Raw genomic sequence first — 12,055 nt, 5'->3', positions numbered from 1 at the left:
TATTTCGTTATAACGTCATACCATATAACCTATTACATTATAACGTCATCCCATATAAGGTAATACGTTATAACGTCATACCATATAACGTAGTACGTTATAACGTCATAGCATACAACCTATTACGTTATAACGTCATCCCATATAACGTAATACCTTCATACCGTCATACCATATACCGTAATACGTTATAACGTCATACCATATAACGTAATACGTTATAACGTCATCCGATACTATGTAATACGTTATAACGTGATACCATATAACGTAATACGTTCTAACGTCATACCATATAACGTAATACGTTATAACGTCATACCATATAACGTAATACGTTATAACGTCATAGCATACAACCTATTACGTTATAACGTCATCCCATATAACGTAATACCTTCATAACGTCATACCATATACCGTAATACGTTATAACGTCATACCATATAACGTAATACGTTATAACGTCATCCGATACTATGTAATACGTTATAACGTGATACCATATAACGTAATACGTTATAACGTCATCCCATATAACGTAATACGTTCTAACGTCACACCATATCAACGAAATACGTTATAACGTCATAGCATATAACGTTATACGTCATAACGTAATAGCATACAACGTATTACGTTATAACGTTATACCATATAACGTCATACGTTATAACGTCATCCCACAGAACGTAACACGTTATAAGGTCATCCCATATAACGTAATACGTTATAACGTTATACCATATAACGTAATATGGTATTAAGTCATACCATATAACGCAATCCGTTATAACATCATACAATATATCGTGTTACGTTATAACGTCATACCATATAACCTATTACATTATAACGTCATCCCATATAAGGTAATACGTTATAACGTCATACCATATAACGTAATACGTTATAACGTCATACCATGTAACGTTATACGTTATAACGTCATAGCATACAACGTATTACGTCATAACGTTATGCCATATAACGTAATACGTTATAACGTCATACCATATAACGTAATACGTTATAACGTCATCCCATATAACGTAATACGTTATAACGTCATCCCATATAAGGTAATACCTTCATGACGTCATACCATTTAACGTAATACGTTATAATGTTATAACATAAAACGTAATACGTTATAACATTATACCATATAACGTAATATGGTATTAAGTCATACCATATAACGCAATCCGTTATAACATCATACAATATATCGTGTTACGTTATAACGTCATACCATATAACCTATTACATTATAACGTCATCCCATATAAGGTAATACGTTATAACGTCATACCATATAACGTAATACGTTATAACGTCATCCCATATAACGTAATACGTTATAACGTCATCCCATATAACGTAATTCGTTGTAACGTCATCCCATATAACGTAATTCGTTCTAACGACATACCATATAACGTAATACGTTATAAGGTCATACCATATAACCTAATACGTAATAACTTCATACCATATAATGTAATGCGTTATAGCGTCATCCCATAGAACGTATTACGTTATAACGTCATCCCATATAACGTAATACCTTCATAACGTCATACCATATACCGTAATACGTTATAACGTTATAACGTTATACCATATAACGTAATATGTTATTACGTCATACCATATAACGCAATCCATTATAACGTCATCCCATATAACGTAATACGTTATGATGCCATACCATATAAAGTAATACGTTCTAAATTCATAACACGTAACGTATTGAGTTATATCGTTATACTTTATAACGTCATACGATATAACGAAATACGTTATAACGTCATCCCATATAACGTAATACGTTATAACGTCATACCGTATAACGTAATACGTTATAACGTTATACCATATAACGTAATATGTTATTACGTCATACCATATAACGCAATCCATTATAACGTCATAGCATAGAACGTATTACGTTATAACGTCATCCCATATAACGTAATACCTTCATAACGTCATACCATATACCGTAATACGTTATAACGTTATAACGTTATACCATATAACGTAATATGTTATTACGTCATACCATATAACGCAATCCATTATAACGTCATCCCATATAACGTAATACGTTATGATGCCATACCATATATAGTAATACGTTCTAAATTCATAACACGTAACGTATTGAGTTATATCGTTATACTTTATAACGTCATACCATATAACGAAATACGTTATAACGTCATCCCATATAACGTAATACGTTATAACGTTATACCATATAACGTAATATGTTATTACGTCATACCATATAACGCAATCCATTATAACGTCATACCATATAACGAAATACGTTATAACGTCATCCCATATAACGTAATACGTTATAACGTCATCCCATATAACGTAATACCTTCATAACGTCATACCATATACCGTAATACGTTATAACGTCATCCCATATAACGTAACACGTTATAACGTCATCCAAAATAACGTAATACCTTCATAACGTCATACCATATAACGTAATACGTTATAACGTTATAACATATAACGTAATACGTTATAACGTTATAACATATAACGTAATATGTTATTACGTCATACCATATAACGCAATCCGTTATAACGTCATACAATATAACGTATTACGTTATACCGTCATACCATATGACCTGTTACGTTATAACGTCATCCCATGTAAGGTAATACGTTATAAAGTCATACCATATAACGGAATACGTTATAACGTTATAACATATAACGTAATACGTTATAACGTTATACCATATAACGTAATATGTTATTACGTCATACCATATAACGCAATCCGTTATAACGTCATACCATATAACGTATTACGTTATAACGTCATACCATATAACCTATTACGTTATAACGTCATCCCATATAAGGTAATACGTTATAACGCCATACCATATAACGGAATACGTTATAACGTTATAACATATAACGTAATACGTTATAACGTCATCCCGTATAACGTAATACGTTATAACGTCATACCACATAACGTAATACGTTCTAAAGTCATAACATATAACGTATTAAGTTATATCGTTATACCTTATAACGTAATACGTTATAGCGTTATGCCATATAACGTAATACGTTATAACGTCATCCCATATAACGAAATACGTTATAACGTCATCCCATATTACGTAATACGTTATAACGACATACCATATAACGAAATACGTTATAACGTCAACCCATATAACGTAATACGTTATAAAGTTATATCATGTAAAGTAATACGTTATAATGTTATACCATATATCGTTACATGCACCGACACTCTGTGTTAGCACAGATTTTATACGAAATAGTGAAATTGGAAATTTAATACTGTATTCAGAGTTAAAATATAATGCTATATGGAAATGAAATAGCACTTCAAAGACTTGATAGATTTCGTTAACAAAATAAAGCAAAATAAATCTTTAATTCACTCACTACGAATTTATGTTATTGATTAAAATCAATGAATGTAGAGTTACTTCCGATTAAGGGTACAACTGTTATAAATTAAGAGCATAATTACATTGAATTAATGGGAATATGTTGTTATAAATGTAAGTAAACTTGGAATTATAATTGTAATTGACAACGATGACGATTAAGAGCGTGGTTACACTTAATTGTGTGCATGATATTATCAGATATTGTGATTGTAATTAACAATAATTCAAACAAAATTCAAAGAATTGAAATACGATATATCACCTATTTATATGCTTCAACACCTTCTTCCTTTTTTTCTTCTACGTGGAGAAATCCTCATGGACACTCCGCTGCATTCTGGAGAATTAGTGGAGTAGTGCCAGACCCCTACTGACAAAAACTCCACGGTGGCCAACCTACACGTTTGGCAGCAGTGCCCGAGACCTCTTGGAAATTACTGCCGGTACACTCCCCGCGTCTTCTCGTTAGGCCTATCCTATGAACTAACTAACTAAATGTGGCGTTAGGGGAGACGATTGTCCCCCCCCCCCCAAAGTAGGCCTACCCAAATTTCAATTAAAAGTGAGTGTGTTAAGAAGTTATAAATACCCTGTTTCGAGGAAAGTTTTTTCTTTTTGGCGCAGAGCGCTTGTCACGCAGGAGAAGCCGCCTGTAACGAAAGGCTTAACCCGCCACGATACCCGATCGGGTCTGCGACGTGTGATTGTTTACGCCATGATGCATGTTCTCTTCCTCGGACAGGATGAGTTCTTAAGCCACGTCGCCATCTACGTAGCCATTGACAAGTCAGTATTTACCAGCCCCGCCGACTTGGAGGAGGAGTTGGCACTTGGCACTACTAGGCGTGAACAGTGCAATGATACCACTAGCACCTTTGGGACCCAACATGCCTAGGTATCTCTAATAACAGCGGAGATTCGTGGAATTCAATATTTAGCCTCGAGCATTAAAAGTTCTAACTCCATTGGATTTGACAGGGTCCAGGATTAACACAATGCAAATCAGCTGATGTGCGCTGTATAAAGCAGCCAATATGGAGTACAATGCGCATCGAACTGCCTCTGTATCCCGAATAGCAGCGGAGATTCGTTGAATTGAATATTTAGCCTGGAGCATTACAAATTCTAATTGCATTGGATTAGACAGGGAAAAGAGATGACATAGTGCAAACCGACTGAAGTGCGCTGTATAAAGCAGCCAATGTGGAGTACAACGCGCATCGAGCTGCCTATGTATCCTGAGTAGCAGCGGAGATTCGTAGAATTCAATATTTAGCCTTGAGCATTAAAAATTCTAACTGCATCGGATTTGACAGGCAAAAGAGATGACATAGTGCAAACCGACTGATGTGCGCTGTGTAAAGCAGCAAATGTGGAGTACAACGCGTATCGAATTGTCGAAATTTGTCCAATAGCAGCGGAGATTCGTAGAATTGAATATTTAGCCTTGAGCATTAAAAATTATAATTGCATCGGATTTGACAGGAAAAGAGTGAACATAGCGCAAACCAGATGATGTGCGTTGTATTTGGCATCAAACGTGGAGTATAACGCACATCGAATTGTCTACATATCCTCAATAGAAGCGGAGATTCGTTCAATTACATATTTAATCTTCAATATTGATAGCTGTGGTTGCATTGGATTTTACTTATACTATATAACGTAATGCGTTATAGCGTTATACTATATAACGTAATACTATATTACTGAATGTACTCTATTACGTGAAGGCTGCCAACTTAATACGCGGCGCTTCGTTCCGCAGTTCGTTTACTTTCTTGACCAGCGACTTCTTCAGAACTCTCTGGTTGCGATTCCTACTGACGACTGGTTACGGGCAACTGCTGTGTTGATCCACTTGCCTCCCTTTCTATTCTTACCATATCCCCACTCTGCCTGTCTTAATATTCGTCCGCGATCATGGTAACGTTCGCCTTCTGCTCAGTATGTGAAGGAACGGCAAAACGTAATATGATATAACGTAATTCAATTTAACGGAATACGTTATAATGTAATGTATTATAACGTAATACTATATCTCGTAATCGTAATGGCAGTCGCCTACCCCGTCCAAGAACTCCTCGAACGCTGTCCATTCGCTGTTGGGCGACACATATACGGCCACTACCACCATTCCTGACCATTCGACCGCTGCGTATCCGTTGCCGCGCTCCAGCGGATCCCTGTGGGCGGACGATGCCGGCGCTGATGTCCAGGTGACAACCCTCTGTATCTCCGGCGCAGTCCGGAGCGTCCAGGACTCTGTATGGCTCGGCCACCACCGCTAGGGCAACCGTGCTCTCCAGAATGGTTTGGAAAAGCAGGTCTTGACTGTCCCAGATTGTTCTGGAGGGTGCGCACCCTTAATCTTAATCACCTAAGTTCATGGCTTCAATCGCCGCTTCCTCCGCTCCAACCTCCTTGCTCGCGGCTTTAGGAGTCAGGGATTTCCTGCGGCCATCCTTCCTTGTTACCGTTTTCTACCGCGGACCCATCGGTCGACGGTATGGTTCTGTACAAAGAGAAACTTAGAAACGAATTAATCGTCTTGCGTAATGTCTATCGTGATCGTGATGTATGTGAAACTTTCCAAAGTGTCTAATTAGTCGTCATTTGAAGTTGATTTTGAGTTGATAGGGCGAGCCTATAATTCAATGTTTCCCCTTGACAAAAGAAATTGTATTTTGATGTTACTAGCGGGTCCAGCCGTTGATACATGTTAATCGACGTTACGATCGAACCGGCCGCGGGCCATTGTCCGATAGATCTGTCGCGGCACTCGACATGAAATACCGCCACTAACTAATACCGGACAACGGTAGCGCAGTGGTTAGCGCCTTAGGTTACGAACGTTCGCGACTCGGATTCGAATCCCGGCGCCCGTAGTCCGATTTTTCTTCCACGCATCTAAATTAGAAAAATATAGCAGTACCCCAGCAGCGACATCTACAGCCAGCAGCTACAATTATTTAATTATCCAAATGTTTTTCAATAGCTTTTCTCCCCTTCCAACATCATTTTTGCCGATTGAAAGTATAAAATCGTACACGAACGTACCATTTCTCCCTTCTTATTAAAATATTATACTATTGCATCATTAAAATGTTGAAACGTTAAAATATAAAATTTCTTTCATCGAGGCATTAAGGTACAACCTGTTATCGTTCTTTTGTTAAGATCTCTTCGATAGAAAAAATGAAGCTTCTACATCTTTTATTTCATCGACAAAACGTTGTTTTAATTGTATTGTTGAGGTTCTTTTGATCAAAATGATACCGAACATGAAAGTAACCCCGAAAAGTTCGATTAGACGCATAGTTCGATTAGCTACGTTGGAGATGGACTTCCTTCGGACATGACATTCTGAGATTGAATACGCGAGGCTTCTTTTCGCTCTAACATATACAACTTCCATCGTTTGCGAATTAGTCCAAGCTGATGCAGGCACCGCTACGAGGGTGTAATTAATTTCTAATTTCAATATCGTGTTATATCTCAGTTGTTTTCTGTGTTCCTTATTGTTACGTTCGATGTATATAGAACGTATAATCCCAAATCAGGTACTTGCCGTCAATTTGTAAACAGTGATTGTTAACAAATTTTAAAATATGATGTAGAAGAAAATGTTCATCACGTTAAAAATGAAAATTGCCGGACAAAATAGAAGAAAGGCCTCGGTGTAACAATATAGATAATTGCATTGTAATGACAATTCTGCCCGAGCAGTCGAGGTAAACAGGTGCGAGTAAATGTGCTCCAGTGTTAGTGCGATAAATAGTGAATTTAGGAGGTTAAAACGTTAACGAACACTGTCACATGATAAAAGTTTCAAAATGCAACAACCAATCCCGCCGCCAAACAAAAAAGGGTGACATGTTTCATAAATGAAGCTACAAATACGTTAAGCAGAAAACAACCAATTAACAAAGAACAGGAAAGCCTATAAAAGAAATGGAAACGTTGCAAAAGCAGGAAGAAAACAGCTACAAGAACGAACTATCCTATCAAGATGAAAACTGGAAGGTAGCAACAGCTCACAAAAGGCGTAAAATAATCCTAAATACAAGCGCTATAAAAATTCCCGATACAGAAATGCACCAGTGGCTACAGGACATCCCACTCCGAAATTCTTTCAGCTCACTGATAAAAGACGGAGATACGAGTTCAGAGGAAGAAATGACAACACATATCGTTAAACCATCACCGATCTACATTCATGCTCAAATAACAGATACCCTTATTGAACTATTAAACAACACTGTCGGAAGAGAAAACTACAGTATAAAGGAATTAAAACTGGAACAAGTCAAAGTGCAAACAAATACTCCAAAAATCTTTCGAAAAGTGGCGCAAGTATTAAACATACTATACATCATACATACCAGCTCAAAACAGAAAAGAACCACAAAGTAGTAATTAGAGACCTATACCCAAGAACAAACACCAAAAATATATGCAAGGAACTAACAAAAATCGGGCACCAAGTAAGAACAATAAATAATATAACCAGATACGATACAAAACAGTCATTGTCACTGTTTCTAATAGAACTCACGTGGCGTGGAGTCTGCTTTGTGTAGAGAGTCGCCGGACGTAACAAGCAGATATATTTACGAAGGCGTTACCGAAACCAAGATTTCAATATTTACGACAAAAATTAGGTCTGAAAAATAACAATGATGTTAAAAAGTAATCGTTTGTAAAGATTTCGAGTGTTAGGGAGGGTGTTGAAGTAATACTCACTTCTAGGAAAACTACATCTTCTCTAGCATTTAGTTCTCTTAGTCCCCGATGCTATTGAGTATTGTTTAGCTCTAAATCAATTTGAAGGGCCTCTCATTCTCATAGCCTTTTTTAGGAATATGCCATGCACAGATGGTGCAGCAGGGTATATATAGACGGGCCAGTTTTCGTAATTATATAAATACCCATAGACTCATGGCTTCGAAGCTCTGTTGTAATGTAACGCTGACACAGTGTGGTTCTGGATTAGTATACACTGTACTTATACTTATGCTTATATTTATACTTATACTTACAGTTACACTTATACTTAAATATATTTCTGTTACACATTCATCACGCGTTCCTCGAAGAGATAACTTCAACAAAGGTGGTTGGAAAATTCTTCAGCTTGCTCTTCGTTGCTTCTGGCTCATGTGTTGTCCGTTAATCTGATTGCTGGGATTAGTTTAATTGGCTCCTTTATTTTGTTCGTGGCTTTCCATAGGAAGTAGTTGGAATTCTCGTACGCAGAAAGTGAATCTATGAATTTTGAGAATTCGTTATTATTATGATCTTTTATTTTACTTTCTATTTCCTTTGCAAGTTTGTTTAGATGTTTTTTTGCTTTCACGTGCTCTATGTTTTTGTCATTTTGCTTTCGCTTACCTTTTTCCCTCTGATTTTGTCAAGAAAGTCTTGCGGAATTATTTTTGTTTACCTGTTATTTGGTTCATAAGTAGTAGTTGCCAATGCTACTTCTATAATCTCTGTCAATGTACTGCCTGTTCGCAGTGGTGCATATACTGCTACATCTGGAAATAATTGCCGTTAGTTAGTATCGTAACGGTGGTTGCTTGAGCGTATTACTGATGGATTTGGCTATGTTGGTGTTAAGGGTGGCGATTGGTTAGTTACTTGTGCATAACTTCGGCTACCAAAGGTGTTGGTGTTTCCATGATTAGAGTTCTATACATATTGTATTATTTGCTGTTGGATCTGATTCCGTAATATCTATTCGCTGTATGTTCTGCTTCGAAGCGTGTAGCAGGAGGGTGTGAGGAAAAAGCAACATCATGTTAATGATCATAGAGATCAACTTTTATCTTAGATATATGATTATTATGATTATATTATTCTTATTTTATATCTAACTAATGTCTAATAAATGTTATATAAAATAAATATTTTTTCATTATTAAAATCCTTTGTAAACTCTATAATTATATTATAATTTAGCTTCCTCAATAAAGAATTTAATAACATTGAAAATTTTTAATCATGGGTAATATTTTAAATATGACATTATTTACGTATGTTATAGGTAATGTTAATAGTTACACAATTTTTTAATAAATTAAGAAAAAACTAAAAACAAACTTACTTTCCAATATATGCGTCAAATATAAAAGCATTAAAGATATGTGTACATATTTAATTTGAAAATTGTGGTCTTGTTAAACTTGTTTGTTGGTAATAACAATGCATGTTTAATAATGGTTCATAATTAATATTCATTTAAACAATGCTTTCTGTAATAAATGGAGCGGTCAGCGCAGAGCAAGCCTACGAATAAGATTCGGAATCTAGAACCAACCAGAGAGCAAACATCCCAGAGACTCCTCAACGGCAATAGCTACTACGGTAAGCTGGAAATCTGGATTCATTTTTACATTACCGTGTGAGAAAATCAATAAGCTCGATTAGAATCATGTCCACATCACGAAAAGACAAAATCGGAACTATTGATATCGCTTCTATAACCAGAGCTATGGATAAGTTGACTCGTGCCATACTCGAGCAAATCGAACTTCTTGCGCGACGTATAGAAGAAACGCAACGAGTAGCCGATAGTGAAAACAAAAAACGTGCAGCAGAGATAGAACTATTAGGGAAAAACATATCTCTAAAATAAATTTAGGACATGACGCTACTACTGAATTAGGCTCCTTTATTACCATGGACGAATCTAATGCCAGCAATGTTCAGAGAAAACGACCACCTGTAAAACCTAACGAAACGGACGATATAGACAGTGAAGAAGGAGCAGTAAGTTGTGACAACCCCACGTACAATGCAAAAACCTGCCTAGATTTTATCCCTATACTCAATGGACAAGACGATATAGGAGTAGAAGGGTTTATTAAACGGGTAAGAGAAGCTCGAGCCGAATGTCGAGAAAAACGCATATTATTGCGACTAATTCTAACGCAAAGAATCATTGGAGAAGCGGAACGCAGTATCCGCCACACCGAAATCGAGAATTACGAGGACCTGTTTGAAAGCCTCAGAAAATTTGTATCCGTGAATATTACATCTAATGGAGCTCGTGATAAGTTGCAACGCACGCGACAAAAAAAACGAATCGGTACACAGTTATGTGAAGAGGTTCCGACACAACCTCAACGAACTGATATACGCGCTTCAACACGAAATTCGCGATCCAGTACGTCGAGCAGTCGCCATAGATCTTGAAACTGAACGAGCGACCAAAGTTTTTGTCCTAAATTTAAAACCCAAAATAGAAATACGCACATCGACTACAAGACCAAAGAATCTCCAAGAAGCACAAGATGCAGCTTTCGAGGAGGAGTTAGTCATAAGGGAAATCGAACGCAACAAAAAAATAAGAAGAATAATGAACCAACCAATTGAGAGAGCCAAAAACCGATTCCAAGGAACACCTAAACCAATGCCAAGAAACTTCCAGCAAGCTGAACGAACGCCACTTACCCAAAGAACTCAACTGAAATGTTTCAAATGCAACCAAATCGGACATGTCTCCAGTCAATGTAGAAATTTTCAAACACCCAGCCAACATCCGCGACAACGAAGTAACTATCAACGAAACCGGAAGAAAATATTCATAAAGCATCTGCGGACGCTAGACCCCAGGATTGTGAAACATCGCTACGTCTGGAAAACAAGGACATCCATACCTACGGGAAGGACTAACTTGGACTACGGTCATCCTCGGCGACGAATTCTTAATCCACGAAACCAGAAGGCCTTTGGAACTGGGAGCATCTACGAAAGCTAACAAATCAAGGTAAACGCTGGATTCATTTTACATATAGAGGCAGACTATCTAGCTTTGAACAAGACTCAGACAAAGAGTTAGCGACATTTAAAACGATGTGGAAAGGTAAAGCATGCACTGGTAGGGAAGAACAAAGTATTAAAATGACAAACCAACTACAGGAGCAAATCGCGCGACTGCGAAGAAGCATGGACCTTTTCCAACAAGCAAAAGAAGAGGGTCAACGCCTCGATAAAAAATCGAATTGCTACGAAAAACAATTGACGAAATCGAGTTAAGAAAACTGTTAAAGGAGACTATTAAAGAAGCTACTAGTCGGAGTTATCAGGGTAGTTTAGTTTCTAATAATTTGAACAAAAGCTTGGAGAAAACAGACGTTACTGTAGGAAATGAAGAAATGGTTTTGAAAGAATTTTCAAAAGAATTGCAGTCTAATGTAGAAAATTCTTATGAAAAGAAAGTATCAATTGACACCGCTTCACAGGATTATATTTTCATTAAAACAGACTTAATGTTTGATGTCAATAGCTCGACAGAATACCAGAAAGAGTCTGTGAAACGAAGGAAAGAAGATATTGCAGTGTTGTATAATGATTTGTCACCATCTTCGTCACAAGATACTCAAAATTTACAAGAATGGTTTGACAAAAAAAGTAAAAGTTTAGGAGAAGCAGAAAAAGATCATAACAAGAAGGATAATATTTCAATGAGGAATATTTCGGACGGCGATACAAATAAAGAAAACCAAATTGAAACGAAGGAATTAGAAGCAGTTAATAAATCAACTGCTGAAAATAATACAAAATCAATAGAC

General features: G+C 36.7%; 1 long non-coding RNA gene across 5 annotated transcripts; it reads right to left on the bottom strand.

Annotated features, from left to right (window-relative positions):
* Nucleotides 1–3,586: 3,586 nt before the first annotated feature.
* On the bottom strand, nucleotides 3,587–9,753 carry LOC126865753 (uncharacterized). 5 transcript variants are annotated; one of them, XR_007689656.1, is made up of 5 exons: nucleotides 9,586–9,753; nucleotides 8,519–9,016; nucleotides 8,223–8,447; nucleotides 7,862–8,142; nucleotides 3,587–5,991 (listed from the first exon to the last, which is right to left on the bottom strand). It is a non-coding gene; the product is annotated as an uncharacterized LOC126865753 (long non-coding RNA). The 5 variants fall into 5 exon arrangements; XR_007689654.1 differs by having other exon boundaries at nucleotides 3,587–8,142; nucleotides 8,519–8,744; nucleotides 8,871–9,016; nucleotides 9,586–9,752; XR_007689655.1 differs by having other exon boundaries at nucleotides 3,587–8,142; nucleotides 8,519–8,744; nucleotides 8,923–9,016; nucleotides 9,586–9,751.
* Nucleotides 9,754–12,055: the final 2,302 nt, after the last annotated feature.

This window comes from Bombus huntii, chromosome 1 (assembly GCF_024542735.1).
Source record: "Bombus huntii isolate Logan2020A chromosome 1, iyBomHunt1.1, whole genome shotgun sequence".
In the NCBI taxonomy this organism is placed as follows: Eukaryota; Metazoa; Arthropoda; class Insecta; order Hymenoptera; family Apidae; genus Bombus; species Bombus huntii.
Note: the sequence above shows the minus strand (reverse complement) of the source record. Positions and strands in the feature narration are given on the sequence as shown.